The sequence below is a fragment of the Cryptomeria japonica genome, chromosome 7 (assembly GCF_030272615.1).
Source record: "Cryptomeria japonica chromosome 7, Sugi_1.0, whole genome shotgun sequence".
In the NCBI taxonomy this organism is placed as follows: Eukaryota; Viridiplantae; Streptophyta; class Pinopsida; order Cupressales; family Cupressaceae; genus Cryptomeria; species Cryptomeria japonica.
In genome coordinates, this window is record NC_081411.1 from 160,733,782 (window position 1) to 160,761,523 (window position 27,742).

A 27,742-nucleotide genomic window follows, 5' to 3' on the forward strand; every position below is an offset into this window, starting at 1 on the left:
TCTAGATGAAAGCATAAACAAGTACAAGAAATAAAAAGAAAATATCACCTATTTGAGAAAACTACTTGATGAAGGAAGGAAGGCTATTGATGATCTTGAAACAAAGATACATGACAAGTCTATAGAATGTATGGAACTTGAGGAAGAAATGGATTCCTAAGGGAAAAAATAAAAGTGGCAAAAAAATAAATTGACAAAGGTCCAAAGCTTAAATGTAGAAGTGAAGTGCTTGATGTGATGCTCAATGCCCATAAAAAAATAAAAGATTACGGTGGACTTGGAGTTGAAAATGGTGAAAGTTCTAAGAGGATCAATAAAAGAGACAAAGGAAAGGTAAAGATCAAGGATGAATTGAAAAACTCTAACAAAGATCAACAAGGTTTCATTCTAGTTCGAAACAAGAACATTGATAAAAGGACTACTACTCAAACTAGGTATTCATCAAACTTTATTGGTTTCACATAATAAATTTGGACATAGAGATATTGAATGTAGAAATCAAATAAGATCTCAACCATTTAATAGGCAACTACACTTGCAATAATTTTGGACATAAGAAAATGAGTGTAGTTTAGGATGGTATGAAATATATATGTGAATACAAAATATAGTAAAAATGGTCATTCATTCAATGAATATTGTTATGCTTGCAAAATAATTGGGCACAAGGCTAAGTGTAGATCTAATATCAGAAGAAGCGTAAATAGTTTGTAACAAGGTCCAAATTGCTATAACTACAATAAACTTGGACACATTACTAGGTTTTGTAGAGGAAAGAATTATAAGAATACTAGTTCAGTAAAGAAGATTGATGCTAGCAAAGAAAAGGACAATATATAGATGATATGGGTGAAGAAATTAGATTAGAAGGTGAAAGAAAAGAGTGAGAAACTGTCTACACCTTCTCTTGGTGAAAATTCCTCTTCTGGTAAATAAACGGTATGCACTACCTAAGGGGAGATTGAAATTAAGATCTTATGAATCCCCTTGTGGTTAGTATGTTGAATTATTTTTAACATGGAAGAGGTTGTGAAGGTGTTTCCAAAGGTTTCCAGATGGTTTTGCTAGTCTACAACATTGTTTGTGAAAAGTACTAAAATAGAGTATATGAGTTAGAATAGTAAAATACAATAATGAATGCTTAACCCTAATTAGGTCAATTCAGTGGATAAGTGGTTGTTTGAAATCATTTCAATCACTTGTGATCTTGTTATCTTGATAGTTCTTGCATGGAAATGAGTTGATTGTTCGATTAGTGCATTTGAAGTATTTTCCCTTGCAAACCCTAGGTTCTCTATGATTTCTATAAAAAGGTGAAATCGAAACTCTGATTGTTGTCAACCCTGAATCGAATCATGCCTTATGTTCAAGTTTGTATTTATATGTGGCAATAGTGAAAGACAAGGAAGTTATTATTTTTAGGGTTTGAATTGACCGTGTTTACATTGAAGATGTGAGGGCATACATACATGTTGAGCTAAAAGAGGTTAGTCATCTAAAGTTTCATGATATTTGGGATAAGTTAACTAAACTAGATTTGACTTCATTCAAAGAGAAATATAAAAACATTCCAAGAATGGGTTTGAATGTCTGGAAAGATTTTTCTAATTTTAGCTATGAAGAGGAGTAGATCACATTCATTAGGATATAATGTCTTTAGACAAACCATACAAGATAAGTAGGGATACCATTAGGGCAATGTTTGGAATGTGCTCCACTAGTAGAGAGAGAAGGAGACATGCATTCATATCATGAGTATTCATTATCTTCAAGGAAAAATTCCATTCATCCATCATCCATCTTGAAGCATAATGGAGCAAAGTCACATCAATATTCATGCAAGCATGTGTTTGACATGTTATTGCATTTGACATTAGTGATCATATCTAAAGAGCACTGTATCATCAACCTTCAGTCAATAATTGCACATCTAAGGTGTTTCATTTAGCATGAACAATGGAGGAATAGGTAGCTCCCATCGTCCTCGACCCAAAAAGTCAGCTCAATGTTTGGATAGTGAATTATATGTTCTCTCTTAATCCAAAAAACATCTCACTTGTTTTCCTTGAAATCTGTAGAATTAGGTTGCTCCCACTCTCCTGGTCCTAACAATTTATCCCATATTTTTAGCTAAAAGTTCTAATCTATTTTCCCTTATTAGATCTCTATCTATAGCTCTATGTGAAATCTGTAACATTTTGTCTTTGTTGTTTTGGTCTAATTTCTCATTGTTTTCCCTAGAATTTGCATAATTTCAATTTCAATTTCAACTCAAACAAGAAGAAACACCAATCTAATCTACATTCAATCCCTTGAGGGTTGGATCAATTAGATTCATCTTTCCTCCTTAATATTAGTGGCCTTATCAATCCTCTAGGTGGTAAAGCCCTAATTTTCACCACCTTACATTCTAGTGAAACTGATGCTTTTTACATTTTTGCATATTTTTGAGTGGGAGTTTTTAGATCTAATTTTTCTTGATTGAGATTACGAAATTTGATTCATTTTTTGTTTCAGATATGATAACATTAACTACTAGCTATATTTACCAAAATCGCGTGTCAGTTAATAGCTTATTTGATTTTATGTTACTTGCATTTTTTCATACTACTTTCACATATTGAATTTTAAGGATTTCAAAAATATTTCCTTCTTACAAGTCATTGTTCGAAAATTTTACTCATATTTCATGCGGTTATATAATGATGTTAATAAAAGCATTGATGAAATATGTGGATCTCATAAGGGCTTGAGAAGACAATGTGCATGATAATCCTTGAGATGATATTGAAACAACTCTCTTCTTGTGTATCTCATGTCAATGAGGATAGAATCAATATTCCTATGAATGATCTCTTTAATGAAGTAGAAACATTGAAGAGAAACATGACACCATCCTCTTCTCATAAGGATACTCTAGTGCAAGAGGGACAAGGTAACTGCCTTAAAATATCAAACTCTCTAGATCCTTCTTGTTCTCCTAGAGCTTATCTTAGTCATCAACATATTGTAAGGGAAGATGATGTTATGCATTTCACTCATGATATATCTCCTATAGTAACATTAAGCAAAAATAAATATTTTGATGATCCCCCTTCCAAATATAATAGAGAGGACATGAATAATGATGATGAAAAGCAGAATCTCGCTACAAAGGATATTCCTTCTCCATCCACTCATCTCTTTGGTCCTTCACCTTGAACAACAAAATTCAAAGAGATTCATGATGAGAGTCCTTCTTTTTCACAATTGAAAACATCTTATGAGGTAGTTTATGATATGATTTCAAATCAAGGTTGTAGTGGACAAGGACTTGGAAAACAAGAACAAGGAATAAAAGTCCCTATGGACCCTCCCTCACAATTTACTAAAGAAGGCCTTGGATATCCCAATTTTCAAAAATCTATGGAGGATGCTTGTAATGTTCAAATGCTTAAAGAGTATTTTGCACGGCATAGAAACTATCATCTATCCAAAAATCCATCTTCTTTAAATCCCCCCCTCCTTTATCAATTCTTTCACCTCAAGAAAACAATCCTTCTTCCTTGACTAGTCTACCTTGGCCAACATCTCAAGAGACAAGACCTAAGAATCAAGAGAAATTAGCTACAAGAATCTTTTTGAGATTGAAGTATAATAAGCATGTTATTTTTCCTTTCATATAATATAGCAATAAGAGAAAAGATTGTGATGAGTATTGTCTCTTTCATCGTTGTTATTGCATTACTCTTACAACTGATCTTGCATTTTTTCTTAGTGAAGAGGTAGTGCCTTAGCACTCCATTCACCTTATTATGTTATTCCTTACCCTATGATATTGACCTAGTTTACCTTTATTTGGGGCTCAAGTTGTCATCTATGGTGATGCATTTTAATTCCAATTATATTGGGACAACAACATAATAGTCTTTTTTTCCTTGTTTCCATGCTTTTAGGGAAAAGAATCCTATTTCAATTCACTCTCTTTTTCAATGATTGCATTTTTCATAACTTGGCATCTTTTCTTACATAGAATGGTCCTCCATGTGAGTACATACATGTCCCTTGGCTGGAATTATTATTTGTTTGCATTGGTGTGTCTTCTTATGAACAATCTCTCCTTTTTGAATGTATGCAATCCTTTCTCTAAGAATTGACTTTTTCCTAACAATGGGTGTGTATGTTTAGTTTCCTTCTTTTTCATAGATGTTATCTTTATCAAAGTTCCCTCTAATTTTGGAGGGAAATAACTTTGATAAAGATCTTGCTGGAGTGAATTATTATTTACTCAATCTTAGGCTTACTTAGGCATATCATTTTCCTAGATAGTAAGTAGAGATTATTATATTTTATTGTTTACCTTTAATGGTCACATTTTTCTTACGGGGTATCGCGTTGGAGGGCATTAGCTTTGCTACCGCGTTCTTCTACTTTTCTAGAGAGGAGGTTTGTGCTTCATTAACTTGCATGACCATTGTCATTATTAGCACATATTGCATTATCCAGCGATATTCTTCTGATTGGGTCCATTCATTGCCGATGTGTTTTCCCTGTGTTGATTTGGTCCAAATGTCCACGATTCGTGAGTGATCGGCTTGTGCTTTCATTCATTGTGATCGACGATTAGATCTGGAGTGATCACGGGTAACTCTATTTGGTGGATCGGGAGTAACTCCCTTCACTTTGCATCTAATTGGGAGAGACTGTGGATGCAGTTTTGAGAATCCATCGGGCTCTTTGCTGGGACTAGAATCGTGTGTCCTTGGCCGTAATTGGCATTTATTAGCCAGACGTATTTATCTGTGCTTGACCAACTGTCTGTATCATTTTGGCGTAGCAGTCGTCGATCGGGCATTATTTACTTTCATTGGTCGAGTTTTTGCTATGTACTACAGACACATAAAGTGGCGCAGCACGGTGCTGATTTTGGGTTTTTTGCCTTGTTTGGTAAAATACCTATTTTGTGGTCTGCATTTCCTTGATTGATGAAGGGAGCCTTTCACATCTGCGGACTATATTTTGAAGACTCTTGTGCGTTAGTCCTCGATTTGTCATTGGCCGAGAGTATTGGTTGGTGATCAAGTTTATTTGAATCGGCTTGTGTTTTGACTGTGGCACGGGAACTCGCCAAAAATATCACCCAAAAAGGCCATCATTTTTGGCTGCAATTTTTTTTCCATGGGTATATGGTAAGTCCTTTTCACCGAAACTTCCTTTCATAGGTTTTTTTTTCAAACTTGAATGAGTTCTACATACGGAGTCAGTTTGTGGCCCATTATATATCATTGGAAAGGTCGTTTCACCAACTTTATGGTGGTAGAGGTATATGTCCAATATTTTGTTGTTTGATGGTGTTATTATTCCATTGAAGTTACATGTAGTTCGCTCCATTTCTTGTGTACAGATTGGTTTAATTGCTTGTATTGTAGGAGGATAATCAATTGTTCTATTATACTCTTTCATTAAGGATTTGTCAAAAGTCATACTCCTTCATTAAGGATTTGTCAAAAGTCATACTCCTCAGTCCATATAATTATCATGACTGGAAAAATCAAATGGAGTTATTGTTACTAAAAAAGACGCTGCGTAGAATCACTCTTGCCAATGATCCAGAACCCGTAGGTGCTACAGAAAAGAGGAAATGGTTTGATAGAAGAGATGAAGCTCTTGGTACTCTTCGTTTGTCCATTTCTCCTAATTTTTAATATCATGTTGTATCTTGCAAAAATCCTAATGCTATTTGGACTATCTTAGAGGATCTCTTTGGTAATCCTGATAAAATGAGGAAATTCAAGTTGGAGAATGAACTATTGAGTCTAAATCCTAGTGATTTTAACAATATCCAAGACTTCTTTTCTCAGCTCAATTCTCTTAGATTGGAGTTATCTAATTGTGGGGTGACAAAAGAGGATGAACAATTATTTTTTTCTATTCTTTATAAGCTTGAACCTTTTTATTCAATTTTCTTTCTACATTCTATGCTACTATGAATGCTCTTGGTAGTGCACACAAAATGCCTTCTTTTGATGGATTTGCCGCTCAACTCACAAGGGAACAAGCAAAGTTGGCACACATGGATACATTAAAGCCTTCTAAGCATCAAGCACTTCTTTCAAATAACTCCACTCCAAAGGCTTCAAGTGGCAAAGGAAAGAAACAACATAAGGATCCCAAGTCCAATGATGAAGAAAAGAATTCTCCTTCCAAGCATACTCTTGAGTTCAAGACCTCTTTTAAAGAGGAATCACCAAACATGAAGAAGAATAAATGTGCTTATATTACAAACAGCAAGGACATGATGAGTATAAGTGTTATACTAATAATATCGATAAGCTTACACACATTCTTCAAAAGAACAACATTAAGTTTCCCTCACCAGTGTATCCTCCTTCTTCTTCATCCCAAGTGATAGCTTCTTCATCTAGACAATTAGGAACTGCAAGACTTTTTAATGGCATTGATAAGATGAAAGGTAATGTACTCATGGCTACTAGACATCCTCAAAAATGGGAGATGGCTTCTTGATTCATGTGTCTCTCATCATATGGCATCTTATATGGATATGTTCTCTTCTTTTGAGCGTTGTAATTCTCCTAACGTATTAATGGGTAACAACACATACATGAAGGTTTGCAGGAAAGGTTTTATTGACATGGGAGAGGGGACTTTTAATGATATTCTTTGTGTATCATCCTTGAACACTAACCTCTTTTCAATGTATCAAAATACTCATGAGGCACAAGGTAAGATAGTGGAGTTCACTCCTGATTATGTCTACATTAGGGACATGGAGACTAGAGATGTCATAGCTACTAGAGTTGTGGATCATGCTTCTAGATTGTATTCCTTTTCTAATTTTTCTTATGATAATGATTATGATGCTCCTTTGGCTGATATGCACAGCCTTCCATCAGGGATGAATCATGTTTGTGAGGATAAGTTTGGACACTTGAATCATTATGTTCTTGAGATGAGTGTTGAGCTTCCTACTCCTCCATCTCCTACTTCTTTGGACTTGAGTTCTACTATTCATTAGGATGATCATAGTATTTTAGATCTTGTAGTATGGGATGAGTACTTGGATGGCATTTCAGACTTGTTTGTTGAGTCTCATATTGCAGATTTGGGAGGCATAATTGAGGGGGTTTCTCTTCTCTTTGATGATAGTCTCATCATAGCTAGATATTCCTCTTCACCTTGTTTGGAGATTGATGTTATGAGACTCTTCCTTCACTAGACTTGTCTCATTTCATGGTCCAGTTTGATCATGCTTGTGTGATGAGTTCTTTAGCCTTGCAGACTCCTATTCAATTTTTTAGAGATTCCCACTTAGAGACTTTCATCCTCCTTCTTTCAGTTGGACATGGCATGGATTTTTCATCATTCAATGGACTTTTTTCTTCCTAAGGGAAGATGTGTTTCTTGTAGATATTACGTAATCTTTTTTTTCCAAGCATACTTCATCGACATTGGAGCTTCTTCATTATTGGGGGATATTATTGCTCTTTCCTTCCTTCCTATGGGGGGATACTTAATTGTATATACATGATGCATGTAGTCCTTGGGGGGCTCTTGAGTCCTTCATCCATCATGATTCTATTGTTTGTTTTCTCTCTTTTGGAGAAGAGTTTTTTCCCATGTGGTTTTCTCATTTTATATGCTTTGTGAGAGATTCATTTCATTAAATTTGCATTGCACATGGGTACCTAACTGTTGAACACAAGATGTCACTGAGAGGGGGGAGGAATCAATGGTTTCCAATCTTATCCCTTTTCTAGCATATGTGTGTAAACAGGTTAACAGATCTAACATAAAACAGACATACCAATTAGAAGAGAGAATGACACAAATGCAACCACACATAAAAGGGATACCGCATAACACCATATGTACGAGGAAAACCCAAGATGGGAAAAACCTCAGTGAGAAATGTTGTTGGAGACTACTACTCCAATCCAACCTCACAATGAAACATTCGGTTACAACATTTAGTGCAACAACCCAAGGAGTACCAGTCCTGCTTTAGGGCACCAACCCAAGGAGCACCAACTCTTGCACCGAGCTCCAACTCAATGATTACAAAATCATATTTTGAATACAAAAATTATCTTCTTGTTACAAAAGAACTTTGTAACTCTCATGTATGTCTCTCCACCGATTCTCCACTCTATGGATCTCTATTGGTTCTCTAGTCACCATCTCTCATCTGTAACCTTACCGGTTCAGCCTCTTCGCCTTCTCTATCGGTTCTGCTCTCTGCACACTACTGGTTCTCAGCTTCTCGGTTACACTGTTGCTATCCACCATCGGTCTCGATCACTCAATCAAATGTCTACCATCTGATTCATGTCAGTTCTTAGCTTGCCTTCTCTAACTCTTCTTTGCCAGTTTGGTCACCACCAGTTTACTCCTCTGTTCAACTCAATGGCCATGTACCGATTTCCTCATTGTTGTCGGTTTGAACTCTTCAATCCTATTCTCTCTCATAGTCGGTCTCTTTTTCTTCTTCCCATTGAGCACTTGACTGATTTCACTTCTTCACCAATAGCAACACTCTATCATTTAGCAGCCAACCTCATCGATTTTGACTTGCATATTTACAAACAAGTCTTCCTACCAAAAACCAATTCAAACTTCAAGCGGTTAGGGTTTCTTCATCAACTTTGAGGCAAACCAAATCCAATCAGATCTTGCTCTAGAGATTTACCTCCTGCAATGGATCAATCAACTCCACCAATTGTGCGGCTTCTAATACATGTTTGCTAAGTTTAGCAAACACAGCTCCTTCTTCGGTCTACACTTGTCAAACACATATGAAGCGATCATGCAGATAGCTTCACCTACCTTAATCAGCACTTGGACACTCAGCCTGGATCATGAAGTCATCAAATCAAATCCTTGTCCTCTGATCAATCTTGAGTGACACTCTTCTACTCTTCAACCTGTGAAACATGCTATCAACATTAATGTCGACCAGTTACCACCTACCTCAATGATAACACTTTCACAGTCTTATGCATGCATGCCACTTCACCTCCATGTGGTCCCTTTGTTGGTATCCACCTTTGCTAGGTTGGTTATGTCGGTTTGGTTAGGATCACTGACCAACTATACAACCGAGTTCATCTACTAGTTCACAGACTTTCTCGGTTATACCCTAACTATTCTGCCTTCAACCTTTCATTTTGCTTCTCTTTTGGTGGAGCACCTAAACCAGTTGGCACACATGCCCACCTACCTCATGCACACCATCATCATATGGGATCATTCCACATCTGCACTCTGACTGCATTATCGGTGGACATACTTATCGATAAGTACCTTGATGACACTATGTCTTCAACCTTCAACTGCCTCCATCTGTCTGCATCTGTGGCAACACCTTTCCTCTGATAGACTTATAAAGCACTGAGAGGGAGGGTGAATCAGTGACACCAAAAATAATACTACTTTAAACACTGACTGGTAGATATTTTTAACAAGTTTGTTAAACAATATGCATTCTATCCAAAATGATATTAAAACATTCACAATAAGTAAAACATCCACCATAACACAAGTATTTATGCGTGGAAAACCCAAATGGTAAAAACCATGGTGAGATGAGACTCACAAGTTAACTAACTGTAGTAATAGGTAACTAATTGGTTAAGGTCTACAAAAGTGCTCTTCTAGGAGTGAATCTTGTTAAAGATCCCAAAGCTTCACTAAAAGATATACCCTGTTAAAGGTAGTACCCTCTTAACAGTAACCTCGATAGAGGATTTCTGAATCCAAACTAATGGATCCCCTGGTTAGAGGATTTGTACAATGAAGCTTGTTAGAGCCTATCCGATTAGGGGATTTGACAATTTTAGTGATTAGAAAACAACAAGTGGTGTGATCTAGAAGTACAACAACTTGCTTGAATAGATCCTTTTCTGTGCATTCAAAACTTCATTACCAACATACTCTGCAATACTCTCAACACCTTAACACTTCTATCTTCGCATCAAATCAACATATCTCATATCTCATCATATGTCATTATATAGACATTTTGATTTCATGTCGGCCTTAGAAATTATATCACAATTTCCTAGGTGCAGCGTATCTAGACAATCAAACATAACTCATCACAAATTACCGCCAAAAATTGTCAGTTAGGGTAACTCATCACACAATCAATCAATATCAGTTGGAACATCAATACCGGTTGGAGTTAACCATATCAACATAATGTGATCATATGTGTGTATACATGTTCCATCAATGACAACATATGAAGTCATTCATTACAATCATCATCAAGCCAAGAATCTCCCCCATTGGCATTGATGGCAACACTTCGAAAATTTTACAACTATACAACTAAGTGTGCTTACAAAAATTGTACACATATATTTCTACTCCTACTCCCCCTTAACCATACATAAAATTTTTTCACAACACACAAACATATTTCTACTCCCCCTTTTACAACAATGCCAAATTGAAAAGCAAAATACATATATTTATAGCAAAACTTGTATCAAAATGTTTTACATATACAAAAACTTGATAAATATGAATCAAGAGGTATGCATTGCAATTCTTAGAAAAATGTCACTAAAGTTACTCTTCATTTGAGAAAAATCACATTCCCATGTTTCCAACAGGTTCTCAGTGACCTCAATTGTGGTCATAATCGGAGTACATAACTCTTCCATTGCATCAAGTGTACACATCTCTGGAGTAGCCAAAATTGCTTCTACATTCTTGTAGGCTCTGTGTAACATGTCCACTTGGGGTTTGAGTAGATTCTTCAACTCCTTCAGGGATCAAAGTCTTTTTGCCTGTTCTCGATCATAGGTGTCTAACCGGTTTTACAAATCATCCACAGATTTTCTAAAAGCAAAAATTGAATCTTGTAACAGTACATAGGCATTGCATATCTTTGCAAGTTCTTGCTTGGTTTCAGTTCGCCTTTGATTGATATCAAAATAAAAGAATGAAACATTAGATGTATATGCAAGAATTCTCCCTCCTGTTTCAATAGCTTTTCTTATCAAATCTTTATTAAGAGATAGAGAAATTCTTCTTGTAGCAATATCTTTCATGATTTGTTCTCCACGCTTCTTCCTGTAGCTTTTATCAGCATAGGTCTATGTTTCTTCTTCTAGGGACTTAAGTTGATCAGCTGCATCAGCAACAACCTGGCCAAGCTTGCCAATGGGAGTTGACAAGTGCCTGGTAGCAATTTTTGGTAGAAGACTTGTCAGAATATCTACGACATTTTGAATGGTTTCAGCTTCGATTCTTTGTTCTTTAAGTCTCTTTTTTGCGCCCTGGATTGCATGACAGCTGCAATCTGCATTAATTCTAATGCACTCATGCTATCAACATCTATAGGCCCTGTGATGCCTAGTGAGTCATCATCATCTTCATCAATCCATTGTGTGACTAATGTTTTTACCGGTTGAACAGATTTCTCTATCTTAATTGTCTCTTACTTTTGTTCCTTCATCTTTGCTGGTTCAGAGATCTGTGCAGCAACTTGTTCAACAGGTTTTTCCTGGGTTGCTTGTAAAACCGGTTGGGATTTTACTAGTTGTTCTTTTGGTTGAGTTGTCGGTTTCTCAGTAATCTCAGGTGCAATAATGTTTCCAGATATATCTATAGTATCCTGAATATCATCAACAAGAATAACCTTTTGAGAAGTGGTGTCATCCTGTGTCTTGATAGGATAGACAACATCAACTTGCACAATTTCTTCCTCATTGATTTCCAGTCGTACCTCAGTCTCAGCTTGCTCATCTTTAGAAGATTGTAAATGCTTAAATTGCATTCATTGAATATTACGAGATATCTGATGAGTTTCAACTTCAACATATTGAATTTTCTCATTCATTAGCTTTAATCTTCTTGCCTTAGACATAAATTGTCCTTTGTATTTGTCAAGTAAAGCAATTAATTCATTCTTTGCTAATTCAGGAAAATATTGAATAAACGTATTATCAATAATTTCTTGGTCTTTGTCAACAACAATTTGCTAGTTATTTGAAAGAATAGAGTACAAAGAATTAAAAAAATCATCTTTAAGATCTTTAGGTAATCAGTTATATTGACATAAATAGATGATTACCTGTTGAACAATTTGTTCCTTCCTATCTTCATCAAATGAATCAAAACATTTCTTGACATTATCAAATCTATTCCTTCCCAATGATTTGACTGTCTTCTCAAAATCAGTCATAGGCTTGTAAGATAACATATTGATAGGCACAGTTGCCTTTGGCACTCCTTTGACTGGTTTGGTTGTTTTACCAGTTGCTTTCATTTTCTTTGGTTCCTCCTCAGTATCAGTATCTTCAGATTCTGCTTGGAGAATCGGTTTATGACCTCTTTTCTTTGTTGCAGTTTGCTTTGGAGCAGTAACTTTGGGTACCTATTCCTTTTTTATTTGGACACTACGTGTCACTCTTGTACTTTTTTATACTAGAGGTGCTTGCTCAACCTTCTTCCTCTTACCTTTACCATTACTTGTTGGAGCACTACTGGATTTAGCTCTTGTAGTTTTCTCTTCAACAATATCCAATCTTATCTTCTTTTTGTCCACTAGAGATACCAACAAGTTATTGGCATAACCGATCAGTAAGTCATAATTGACTTCATAGCTCCTGTATTCTATTTCCTCTTCTCTTGGCTCAATAGCTTCCATCAGACAAAAATCAGTGGTGACTGTAAAAATGATGCTCTTAGCAAAGTGTTTCACCACATCCTCAGGTAGCCTTACCCTCATATTCATGTTCTTTTGAAATTCATTGAAATATTTATTCATTGCAACAAAGAAGGTGTTCTTCACAACCTTAATGTTGTTCTTTATCTGGGCAATTACCAGTAGATCTTTGAACCATTCAAGATCACCAATTCTCGGTAGGAAATTCTGGAAATAAAAGAATAAACCAATCAATAACTGACCAAATTTAAACTTTTGACTGTTGTCCTTCTTGATAGACTGAAGATTTAACATCAGTTGGCTCCTTATGGCCTCACATAGGTCATTATCTGCATTTTCAGCAATCATTCTATAGGCAGTATGTACTCCTATAGATGGCACACTATTCATTCTATTGGAATAGAATATCCAGTAGCCTATAACCATAGTAGCCAGTTTAACCGTTGTGTCCTTAATGTTATTGACACAAAAATAATGCCCATCAGAGGTTGACAAGGTTAAAGTGTTTTTACTGTCTCTTTTGAAATTTGCCTCAGCTTAGGGACTTCAACGGTTGAGCAAAGACCAGTCACATCTTGAATAGCCTCTTTGGTTATAGTGTGTGCCCTTTCCAAATACATATTTTCCCCATGAAAACGACTCAAAATGATTTGGATATGTTCCTCTTCAAACTCCTCGAGAAAATAAGTTGCATTATGAAAACCTTTCTCACAAACCCTAATATACTCTGGTTGAATCTTTCTATTTTCATCGCAAAGGGATTTGAACTGAGAATAAATTGACAATGATCTTAAATCTTCAATTTTGCAGTCAATGTAGCTAGACAAATCACCTTTTACAATGACTCCATTAGGAACTTGAGATAAAGAATTATAAGACACAATTGGTTCCGACTCTATAACCTCCATCAGTTTTGATGTGATCATTAGTCTCTCTACTTTCTTAGATGATGAAGCCATTATTGATAAACTAGATTAGAGATGGGATTGACAAAGAAATACCTTAATTCACACACGCTGCCTTGGTTACCGGTTGATTTCTCAAGTGCACACCAGTTCAGCCTTTACTAACCTTCGAATCAACTTAGATCATGCAAATCACAACACAGTTTTGACTAAAATCAGCTAGCAATCCTTTCTTTTCTCTACAAGTGCTCAAGAATTCTCTCTTGAATGAATTTAGGGTAAAAATAGCAAAGTAAAACCTGTTTTTATCCTTTTTACTTACTGCATTAAATGCTTGACCGCTAGGGTTACAAACCCTAAGACACTGCTTAACGATGCATACAATATTAACAGGTGTAAAACCGGTTGATAAACTTTTGAAAATCTGATTGTCAAAAGATATCAAGATTTCATGCATAACAACTCAAAATTCAAACTCTCTTACCATTGAACTTTTCAAGGGGTCCAGAAGTAGATTTATTGCTATGCTCCCCTTAGCCCTATTAAGGAGGCTCAGTTTACCGGTGCAGGATTCTCCACACTAGGTGAAGGATTAGGTTCCTCTGTAGGTGTATCATCACTCTTCTTTTTCCATATTCGGTTCATCTCTTCTCTGGTTTCCTCAATATTTACCTTTTGCTTGCCTTTTTGATCATCAGAATGATTAACGGGTTTGTTCTTTCTTGATCTACAAAATTTTGCCATGTGTCCCAGTTTATGACAATAATAGCATATCATTCCAGATGATCTCCAAGGTCCTGCATTTCCTCTTCCAGTTCTCCTTATGCAATTCATAGCCACATGACCAATATTGTTACAAATGATGCAAATGAAATTAGTTACCTTTTCCATCTCAAATGGACTAAACCGGTTGAGATAGGGTCTCAGCTAGTTCATGTTACCCAAGTTATCATAGGTTCTCATCCAGTTGCCATTAGGTGTTGGATTCATGTGAGGTACTAGATAATTTTCTCCATGTTTGCATTCAACTGATCTAGATGTCCATACATTTTGCATGTGAAACAATAACCTTGAAATCTCTTAGACACATACCTAGTATTTGCATTATAGCTTGTATTTCCATTGGGTTTGTTTCTACACACATTTGCAATATGACCAAGTTTATGAAAAACAAAGCAAACAGGTTTAAAAACCTTCTTACCAGTAGGCTTATTAGCCTTAGGAGTTGTTTTGTCCTTATTAATGTTGTTCTTTGTACTAGAAGATTCTCCTTTCTCAGATGTGTTAAAACCAAGTCCAGAAGTATCACCTTTCAACCTTTGTGATTGAATCTTCTCATCTAGCAAGGTAGAACTTTTGTTGAACTTTTCTAGTTTCTTTTTGGCTTCAATGAGTTCTCTGGTAAGATCGTCATTGTATTTAGCAAGCGTTTCTCTTAGAGATGATGCCATTTCAAGATCTAGCTGCAAGGCCTCTTTTTCTTCTTTCTCAGCATGCCATTGATCATGCAAGGTTGAATTCTCTCATTTGATCTTAGCAATTTCATGATCTCTTTCTTTGATAGGATCTTCAGCTATCCTCCTGGCTTCTAGTTCTTGACTCCTACAGATAGTTAAGCTTTCTATCTCTCTTCTCATATTTAGCTTTTCACCGTTTAGTTTTTCAACTTCTTCAGCTAAAGCATCAATGTTGGCTTTGTCTGAAGAACTATTGTCAGATATTTCCAATAGTTGTTTAGTTAGCTCTCTCCTTTCGACTTGAGAAGATTTGAATCTGACCCTTAGGGTTTCAAGCTCATCCTTACTAGCCTCAAGTACTCTAGCCATCTCAAAGTAGCTCATATCGCCCATGGTGGATTTAGGGTTCCCTTCCAAGCGATTAAGCCTTAAATAAGTTAGGCTTCAATACCAATTGATAGACTTAAAAAGCAGTGAGAGGGGGGGATGAATCAGTGACACCAAAAACAATACTACTTTAAACATTGAACGTTAGATATTTTTAACAAGTTTGTTAAACACTATGCATGCTATCCAAAATGATATTAAAGCATTCACAATAAGTAAAACATCCACCATAACACAAGTATTTATACGTGGAAAACCCAAATGGGAAAAACCACGGTGAGATGAAACTCACAAGTTAATTAACTGCAGTAATAGGTAACTAACTGGTTAAGGTCTACAAAAGTCCTCTGCTAGGAGCGAATCCTATTAAAGATCCCAAATCTCTGTTAAAAGATATACCCTGTTAAACGTAGTACCCTGTTAGGAGTAACCTCGGTAGAGGGTTTCTAAATCCAAACTAATGGATCACCTGGTTAGAGGATTTGTACAATGAATCTTGTTAGAGCCTACCTGGTTAGGGGATTTAACTGTTGTAGTGATTAGAAAACAACATGTGGTGTGATCTAGAAGTAGCACAACTTGCTTGAATAGATCCTTTTCTGCGCATTCAAAAATTCGTTACCAACATACTCTGCAATACTCTCAACACCTTAACACTTCTATCTTCGCATCAAATCAACATATCTCATATCTCATCATATGTAATTATATAAATATTTTGATTTCATGTCGGTCTTAGAAATTATATCACAATTTCCTAAGTGTAGTGTATCTAGACAATCAAACATAACTCATCACAAATCACTGCCAAAAATTGTCTGTTAGGGTAACTCATCACATAATCAATAAATATCGGTTGGAACATCAATATCGGTTGGAGTTAACCATATCAACATGTAAACCAATTGTCTTTCATTGCTCCTTTGATAATCTCTACTGGATCTTCAGGTTGGTGTCGAGTCATCCATGTATTTCATATATACATATATATACCGGTTGTCTCCATGTACCAGTTTGATACTCTTTAAACAAAACTTCTAATATCGATAGCAATATAACTCAAATAACTTTTGAAGTAACACCGATAGATAATGTGATCATATGTGTGTGTACATGTTCCATCTATGACAACATATGAAGTCATTCATTACAATCATCATCAAGCCAACATCCTCATCACTAGATTGGTTCTACAATTATCATGTTTGTCAAAGTGACAAACATATCCTTCCTTCTCTATACTGGCAACTCAACATATTTATCCGACTGATCTGATGCATATCTCTGATCTCATGCATCTAAGGCAACTTAGTGTTTCACCAGTTCATCTGGTGGGAGCCTTTAATTACCTGCCTTTAACTCTTTTGTCTTATCTCCAAGACTATGATGCATTCTATGTATGATAGGAGATAAGCTCCACTTACTAGTGGGAGTGGATCCTTGCTATTTGCTTATGACATTGCATCAATATGGCTTTCCTGTTTGAGTAACATATCTTCAAATAGGCACATGTGATCTGGTTTGGGCACACTCACTATCAATCATCTCTTCAAATGGTGACTGCATCTTTATCCAGTGGGAGTCCTGCAGTTTCACATCCACACAACATACTGATGGCATGCACATACTTCTTCTCCAATGTTGATGTGATTTTGTTAACATTCCCCCTCTTCATCACAATCAACAGCCCAACATCTTTCTCTCTTACAGATGTCATCATTTACCGGTTGTTATATCATATTGGTCTCCTGTCCATATCTTAAACACAAGTCAAACACTAACTTGTGTACTGGTGACTCCAATGGCCATTATGCAAGGTGACATTCTCTCTTTTACTGGTGACCTACTAAGCTAAGTGACATTAAAGACATCACATCCGATATGCATCAATGGCAGTATGCCACATCCATCTCCGATACCGGTTACCATCTTATACCGGTTGACATCAATGAAAACACAATGCCAACAATCTCTCCCTTTGGCATTGATGTCAAAACATGTGGTATCCAACATACTATAGATTCTTTCTCCCCCTTTGACAACAATGGTAAAGGGAAGTGATAGGGTTTCTCTTCTCCTTGTTTCTACTGAGAACTGATACTTTTCTCCCCTGTTGCTCTACCGAATGCATCTTCTCCTTTAACCTTCATACTTTACATCCTCTCAAATCATAGCATTTGAGATGGAGGGCTCAACCATCAACTGACAGCAATTGCTCAACAACGAAGTGTATATGCAAACCGAAAACACGTGCATAAACAAGTTTGAAACCAATTGAAGGCACATGTGTAAGTGAATACAACATACCTACCAGTCAGACTGCATCATCTCCCCTTGAGATGCAGAAGTCATTCTAACCCCATAAGCTGATATCAAGTGTTGAGGCTAACACTAATACCAATTGTATCTTCTCTGATATTAAATGCATGTTCTCTTGTGCAGGGAACTCTCCTTCTTAGCAAGCAACACTCCCAGTGATCTAGTTGTGATTTCAATTGAATAGGCATTGAAAATATCTCACAATCCCAGATACCTTCAAAGATACAAACATACCGGTACAACCATAGACACTTGCACACCCTTTGTGTCCAGCAAGTCTGATACTAGTCAGAAAAAATGGTTGTCCACTCCCCCTGAGTCATGCATCTCAGGTCCACATTGCCATTCAGGTGCAAAACCAAAGCTCCAATCTTCACCATATACCGGTTGAGCTATGCATATGTGATCAATCTACCACTATATCTACGACAACCTATGACATGATCCGTGATGTACACAATGCCATACAATATCATCATCATGCCATAAATCAAATCGGTTATCACACAAAGGATGTATGCATACATGATCAAAGATTGCGCCAACATATGTCATTCAAGTCTTCATCAGAACCACTTGAGACACAAACTCATCATTCCATGCTATCGGGGCTAATGCAATGATCCCGAATCTCATTGTCTTGCATAACTTGCAAATACCTATTAGCATACATAACGGTAACATCCCGCACATACCAGTTTGTTGTACCAGTTCATCATCACTACTAGAGCACCTTCCTATAACTCTTTTCTTCTTGTGTCAATTTGTATCTAATCCCAATTGCAAATTTTCCAACCATTGACACGTGCAGCATTGATCCATCTTTCATATGTAGGTGTATGGACAAGGCGACCACTACACACTCTTACCATCTCATTTTCTTCCTTCATACCGATAGTAGCTTATTCTTCCATGTGTCCTCTTTCACTGAGGGGGTGAATGATATGGTCAATGTACTACTCCCCCTAAGGTCTTACATCTCCATTAAGCCTTAGGAGATATTACTTGTGCATTGAATGCACAGTGCTGGTCCAAGGTCATACACACTTATTTCTTCCTCCATACCTTCATGACTTCACTTTTCTTCCCATTTTTAGTCTTGGGAGTAGATCTTACCTTCTTTTCTTGATTGGTCTGTGCTCTACCTGATTCTACCACATGACTCAAAGCATTGTTGTAGAAGCAAATAGTGTTCATGTTAATCAAATGATTTGGGGACCTTCTGTCAAACCGATTAGACCATCTTCTTCTGGTCATGTTGTTGTGACCGGCAACCAGAACTGATGGACCTCTTGATCTTGCAAGGACATTTCTCCTTTGCTTCCATGCAGGTCTTTGACTTCCATATGCTCTATATTCATTTCCATGTCGAGCATAGCTGCTATATCAATTGTTATGTGACTAAACTTTCATGTTCCTGCATGCATGACTTCTATGCCTAGGTCTATTGTAGATACAACATACATAGTTTACATTTATTGCGGCAACAAATGGACTCATCTTACTATGCATCTACATCTTGACATATTATGGCCATATGTATTACTTCTTGGATAGATAACATTCTTGTTTCTAAACCTTTTTATGCATTCATCTTCCTATGACCATAATCTTTGAAAGAGAAGCACTAACCAGTAAAGAATGGCATATGACTTACAAATTTGTTTTTCCATGCATGTGGAGATCTTACCAGTTTGGTAACTCCATGTCTGCTTCTCTGAGGATGGACCCTGGGATGTTCACTTTCTATAGTTTCTCCATCTGATCCCTTCCTTTCCCACACTTGCTTTGTCTTGTGGGCAGTAGCATTTCCTTGTCCTCTACAGGTAAGAGGTCTTCTTTGTTGTCTTCTCATGTTCTTGCTTCCGGTGAAGCTTCCTTCTCCCATCTTCCCTTTTCCTTTGGGATCTAAATTGTTTCTCCTTTTTGCAGCACTGGTCTTCATCCTTGTCTCCATGTCTTCACCGGTTGTGGTTAGATCTACCTTCTTCCGGGGAGCATCTGTAACTATGAAGGTCTGACCTAAGTTATCTCCATTTGAGGAGACAAACATAATGTCATTGTGGGGGACATTGTTGCTAGTGGAGCATTCACCAGCACCACTTCCTAATCCACTGGTATCCTTGGTATGCTTTTTCTTTTTCAACATTTTGTCCAAGACATCACTTCTGCCATCAAACCGGACTCTTACCTTGAGCTCATCCTCACATTTCTCAAGGGTATTTTGGAGAATCTCCATTTCTCCTACTAGCTGTTGATATTCTTTATCCTTGACTTCTAGCTCAGATGCTAGATCATTACACTGGCACACCTTGGTGTCTTCTTGTTGAGTCTTTAATTCTAAGACACATTTCTCAAATTCTTCAAGGCATTTGATCAATCGGTTTTGCTCCACAATTGCAGCATTCTTGAATAACTTGTACTCATTCCTTACTCTACTAACTTCTTTGAGTGCACTTACAAGTTCTCCTTCAAGATCAACTTTTGCTTCTTCTTCTTCTTCACCTTCACTATCATTGCCAAACACATCTTGTCAGTGGGATCTATTTGCCTTATCACTTTTAGATGTGTGCTCCTCACTTTCTGTCTCTTGGACCATGAAGAGGTGGGTTCCTTCTTCATCATTGTTGTGGTTGCTAACATATCTACCTTCATCATCTGTAGATACATGAGTTGCATTTCTCATCTTTTCTTCACAAACCGGTTCTACAATGGTAGGCTCATTTCCATAGATCTTCTTCAATCTGTCCCATAGACTCTTTGTCAATTTGCATCTATCCACCTGTGAGGAGATATCATCTGCAAGCCCACAAAATTTAGCCTTCATTGCTACATCATTGCACCGGTTTCTTCTTTCACCATTTGAATTGGTGGGAGAACTGACTTTACTAGGGAAGCCATTAACAACTGACATCCACACATCAAACCTTAAGGAGGATGGGTAGACTTCCATCCTACAACTCCAAATAGAAAAATTAGAACCATCAAATACAGGAGTAGGGATTGAAACAAAACAAACCATTGTGTTCAAATACCAAAATCTACCCAAGCTAGAGAAATCTTATTAACAAGGAAGCCAGGCTCTGATACCAATTGTTGAACATAAGATGCCACTGAGAAGGGGGTTAAATAATTGATTTCCAATCTTAGCCCTTTTCAAGCCTATGTGAGTAAACCGGTTAACAGATCTAACATAAAATAGACATTGGTTAGAAGGGATAATGACACAAATGCAACCACACATAAAAGGGATACCACATAAAACCATATGTACGAGGAAAACCCAAGATGGGAAAAACCTCAGTGAGAAATGCTGCTAGGGACTACTGCTCCAATCCAGCCTCACAATGAAACATTCAGTTACAATATTTAGGTCACCAACCCAAGGAGTACCACTCCTTCTTTAGGGCACCAACCCTTGCACTGATCTCCAACTCAATGATTACAAAATCATATTTTGAATACAAAAGTTGTCTTCTTGTTACAAAAGAACTTTGTAACTCTCATGTATGTCTCTCCACCAGTTCTCCACTCTACAGATCTTTGTCAGTTCTCTGCTCACCTTCTCTCAGCTATAAACTTATCGGTTCAGCCTCTTCTCCTTCTCTATCGGTTCTTCTCTTTGCACACTACTGGTTCTCAGCTTGCCGATTACACTGCTGCTATCCACCACCGATCTTGATCACTCAGTCAGATGTCTACCATCTGATTCCTATTGGTTCTTAGTTTACCTTCTCTGCAATCTTCTATGACTCTTCTGTGCCAGTTTGGTCACCACCTGTTTACTCCTTTGTTCGACTCAATGGCCATCTACAGGTTTCCTCACTGTTTCCAGTTTGAACTCTTCAACCCTATTCTCTCTCACACTTGGTCTCTTCTTCTTCTTACTCTCGTTGAGCACTTGACTGATTTTACTTCTTCACCAGCAACACCACTCTATCATTCAGCAACCAACCTCATCGATTTTGACTTGCATATTTACAAACAAGTCTTCCCACCAAAAACCAATTCAAACTTCAAGTCGTTAGGATTTCTTCTTCGACCTCGAGGCAAACCAAATCCAATCAAATCTCTCTCTAGAGATTTACCTCCTGCAATCGATCAACCAAATCCACCAATTATGCGGCTTCCAATACACATTTGATAAGTTTATCAAACATGGCTCTTTCTTCGGTCTGCACTTGTCAAACACCTATGAAGCAATCATGCAGATAGCTTCACCTACCCTGATAAGCACTTGGACACTTGGCCTCGATCATGAAGTCATCAAATCAAGTCTATATCGTCTAATCAAGCTTGAGCCGCACTCTCTTTCTCTTCGACCCATGAAACACGCTATCAACATTAATGTCGACCAGTTACCACATACTTCACCGACAACACTTTCACCATCCTGTGCATGCATGCCACTTCACCTCCACGTGGCCCCTTTGTTGGCATCCACCTTTTCTAGGTTGGTTATATCAGTTTGGATAGGATCACCGACTAGTCACACAATCGGGTTCATCTACCAATTCACAGACTCTATCAGTTATACCCTAACCGGTCTGCCTTCAACCTTGCATTTTGCTTCTCTTTTGGTGGAGCACCTAAATCGATCGGCACACATGCCAACCTACCTCATGCACATCGTCATCAGATGGGAGCCTTCTGCATCTGCTCTCTGACTGCATTACCAGTAGACATACTTACCGATAAGCACCTTGTTGACACTATGTCATCAACCTTCAACTGCCTCCATCTGTCTGCATCTACGGCAATACCTTTCCTCATCATTGGACCGGTTCTACAATTAATATCCTTCCTTCTTTGTACCAGCAACTCAACATATCTATCCAGCTAATCCAATGGATATCTCTGATCTCATGCACCTAAGGCAACTTAGTGCTTCACCAGTTCATCTGGTGGGAGCCTTCAATCACCTGCCTTTAACTCTTTTGTCTTATCTCCATGACTATGATTTATTCTATGTATGATAGGAGATAAGCTCCACTTATCGGTGGTAGTGGATCCTTGCCATCTACTTCTAACATTGCATCAATATGGCTTCCCTGTTTGAGCAACATATCTTCAAACATGCACATGTGATCCGGTTTGGGCACACTCACTGTCAGTCATCTTTTCAAATGGTGACTGCATCTTTATCTAGTGAGAGTCCTACAGTTTCACATCCACAAAGAATATTGGTGGCCTCCACATACTTCTTCTCCGGTGTTGATGTGACTTTGGTAACATTCCCCCTCTTCATCACAATCAACAGCCCAACATCTTGCTCTCTTACATATGTCATCATTTACCGGTTGTTATATCATACCAGTCTCCTGTCCATCTCGTCAACACAAGTCAAACACTAACTTGTGTATCGGTGACTCCAATGGCCATTATGCAAGGTGGCATTCTCTCTTTTACCAGTGACCTACTAATCTAGGTGACATCAAAGACATCACATCCGGTATGCATCAATGACAATACTGCACATACATCTCCCATACCGATTGCCATCCTATACTGGTTGACATTGGAGCTTCTTCATTATTGAGGGATATTATTGCTCTTTTCTTCCTTCCTATGGGGGGATACTTGATTCTATAGACATGATGCATGTAGTCCTTGGGGGGGTCTTGAGTCCTTCATGCATCATGATTTTATTGTTTGTTTTCTCTCTTTTGGAGATGAGTTTTTTCCCATGTGCTTTTTTCTTTTTATTCGCTTTGTGAGAGATTCGTTTCATTGCATTTGAATTGCACATGGGTACCTAACATGGCCTAGTAGCCAATACCCATATTGCATCTTTGCATAATAAGTGTAATCCCTAAGTTGCACTTAAGGTGGGGTGTTGCAGTAAATTAATATTTACTCAATCTTAAGCTTACTTGGGCATATCATTTTCCTAGGTAGTAGGTAAAGTTTATTATATTTTATTGCTTACCTACTTCTAATATTTTGTGTCTATGTCAGGTGGTTGTACCTACCCTCACACCTCATTGGTGCTTGCATTTTTCTCTTTCCTTTATAAGGAGAGCTCATATACATTTTTATTATCTCAATGCAATCATATTTTCTAGTAAAATATAATTTCTCCTTATTGTGAAGGTTTATTGTTGTTTGCAGGTCTTGGGGAATTGATAATTCCTATAGATCTCTTTCTACATGTATCCCTCAAAAGGATCCCTATACACTTGAAGCAAGATATCTCTATCACAACTATATTTTCCTTGCTTACAAGAGTCATGTCTCTAAATAGCTTGGAGTTATGTACATTGTTTCCGAAAGGATATCTCCTTGATGATCAAGGTGTTTATCATTCTATCTTCCTTCATAAATCAACACAATATTATCTTGACATTTTAAGGGGGGAACACACATCATTCCCTCCTTGCACCATATTTTTTATTCAAATTGTAGATTTCCTCTTATAATACCTTGCTTGGTTATCCTTTTGTATCTCTTATATGGGGTGTACATTATTGGAACCAAACCTAACTCTGAGATAAGATATTTTTATTCTCGAAACTAGACACATTATTTTTCTTTCAATTCTATGTCTTATATAGTTTGTTGCATGCTCAAAACCAAACCTAAAGTCTTAGAAGAGATTTTAACTCCTAAAACCATATGGAAACATATTCAATACGATGAGTTGACTAGAATAACACAACTTGCTAGACCTTTCAACTCTTCCTTTTTTGACTTCTTTAAGGTAGGTTGACTAGCATAACATAACTTGATATCTAGACTATTTAACACTCCTTGTGTAGCATTTTCATGATGAGTGGAACTAGCATAGAAATGCTAGACTATTCTAACTCTCCTTTTCTACACGACTCACACAACATAACACAACTTGTTGTCCCATGAGTATTCATGTTTTTGTTGATCACCTAGCGTAATTCATCTTGCTAGCCAATGAATTCCATATTCTCTCTTATTCTTCTTTCCTCATGCATCACCTAGCATAACATAACTTGCTAACCTATAGCATCCATGTTCTCTCCTTTCTTCCCCCCATGAGCTCATAGCTTGCTACTTGCTCTTGTTCTTTCTATGTGACCTCTTGTGTTATTGTAAGAGCATTCCAAGAATGAAATTAGTGGTTGAGACATTTTGATTATTGAGGTCTCTTCAACTAGTTGACTTGGAGCTTTTTGTTTTTAGTACTAACCCCTTTATTGAGTGACTTATATTTATTTAAATTTTTTGTCTTTGTCTTGTTACTTGTATCCTTGCATGTGATTGTGTGAGTTAAGATTGTAATATTGAGGGTTTGGTTCCTTGAGATTAGTGATGTATTATCTCTTTGTGTCTTCACTCCTAGTTGCTCAAGTGCTTCTTTTTGTCTCTTCCTCATCTTTCTACATTACCACAAGTATTTGTGTAGGCTCATAATCTCTCGATAATGTTGGGGCTACATGTATCATTATAAATTATAACCTTGTACAATTCACACCTCATATTTTTTCTTCTACTTTAGTGTGTCCTATCTTCATTCTCCGTCATGCCTGTTGTAGCCCAATTTATTCCAAATCTAATGTCACCTAATTTCACAACTAAGTGGACGCCATCCTGAGACTATGTCCTTTTGCTTTCTTATTTTTTTGTCCTATTTTAGGAGGACAAGGCATTGGGGCAACCTTGTCTAGACTAGGGCACCCCCATCGCCTTTGTCCTCCTTAAATTGGACCTATTTCAAATAAGAGTAGGCACTTTCCCTCTCTAATTGATTTTGGTCACCATGGCTCAACTTGACCATTAGAGGTCAGCCTAGTCATTAATTTACCCAAGGAACCATATATAAAGGCATCCTACAACCTCATTTGAGATAGGAAAGGAGACATACATTCAAATCATAAGCATTCATTATCTTCAAGCATCAAGCATCTTAAAGGTGAAATTTCATTCATCTCTCATCCATCTTCAAGCATCATGGAGAAAAGTCACATCAATATTCATGCAAGGATGTGTATTTCATTAAGTTATTCATGTTTATTAAGAAACCAATGATTATTATTACACCTTATCATGCTTAAACCAACATATTTTATTTTTCTATTGAGTCTTATTGCATCAAATATTAGAAAAATTTGTTGAATCCTAATTAAAATATTAGAATATAAAAAATTGATAAAACATCAAACTTTAAGAAGATTTGAACATCCCTTGCTAGAACTTTGAAACAAATCATGTTCATTTTCAAAATTTATATTTTCATAATCCATATAACCTTACATCGTTCTAAGACTTATCCAACTCATACCTATACCATCCTAGTATCATCAACCCAAAATCAAACTTGAAATCAAGACTTATGATCCTATTATCATCAATTACTTGAGAACCTATCCTATCAACCTTTTCTTGCTTAACAAATTTCCTGCCTTAGTATTGATATCCTTTCTTACTTGTTGAATCCTTCATAATCTAAATTAAATATTTTATAACGTCGTCTCATTTAATTTAATCAAATACCTCTTCCAACTTTAGTAGTCAACAAAAAAAAAAATCAAGGTGAGCCTTTTGACATGTCAATTTTAAGGTTATCTTTTACAATCAAATAATTTAATCTCTATCAAATTTGATAATTTTATTCCTGCCACAAGAACAACCAAAATAACCAAATCATGAATCCATACCCTACCCCAACAAGGCAAAAACTAGTAATTAAGGGTAAGTCAAACACTATGAGCCCCTTAGTGCGTATTATTTTCTTGAATCAAACCAATCATAATGATGATTGGAATGAAGTTGAAAACCAATAAGGAATCTATAGCCTACCTCAACAAGGTGGAAATCAAAGGTAAACCAAACACTTCTTGGATTATTTTTCATTATGTCTTGAACATTGTTGGTAAGGTTTGTTGTCGTTGATGTCAAATGAGAGGTCACATTAAGAGAAGTGTAAATAGATGAACATAGAATAATAATTGACAACGATAATGAATATAAGTAAATAAGGAAAAATATCAGTTGTCAAGATGTATAGTGAGATAGAAGAGATTGCAGTCAATGAGGAGCTTATATTTAAAATAAAAAGAAGTGACAATAGTGTAATAGAGAAAGACAAGATATGATTGGATAGAAGAATTAGATAAAGTGATTTGATAAAATTATTCAACTATTACAAAAACTGGTAATGCTTTCTCTTAAATGATCATTCCTTGTCTATATTAGCCAACCTTATCAAGCTTAGCACCCTCATGGGAAAATAGAAATAATTAAACTAAATCATATTTAACCTATTTTATGGATGGACCCTCTTCTTTTTGGTGCCACTTTTTTAAAGTTGATTTATTTAATTTTTATAGGGGCTAAACCCTTCATGAACACCAAAGGGTTAGTGTTAAAGTGCACATATTAAATTGGAGTTTCATCCCAAGAAAAGGTTATTATATTTGACCTTATCACACCCTTTGAAGATAAAATATATTTGTGAGTATCATAAATCCTACTACTTATGAGTCAAATTTCACACTCTTCAAATAGCTCTTATTTTGATTTTCTCATTCCTCTAAGAATCTTGGGACCTTTTCTTGTCTAGAATTAATTCTTAATTCATGATTATGAATCCCTTGTCACTTTCAAACATCAATGCACCTTGCTTTGGGCTTTTACTTTTAGTATGCCCTTTCTCTTATATCATTTTAAGTCTATTTGGGTCCTATCTCATTTTAAAGTTCAAAGCACTTTTCCCCCACTTGGTTGTCCTCATCCCTGATATAAATTATAGATCCAATATCAAAGCCCTATTATCTTGCTTCCATTAAAATTTGAGCCTCTTTTATCAGGACTGTGTGGCTTAGCCACATAGTTCAACGCTTTTTGCCTAAAATTTTGAAAGTGTAATACGTCAGCCTTGACATTTCTAGATCTATCCTTGAATTTGGGATATGACCATTGTAAGTTGGCCAAAAAGCAAGAATACCTTGAGAATCCTATATCAAATTTCGTTCCTCATTCAATTCATCATCTCTTCATAAGCTAGATCATTCCAATTCAAGAGC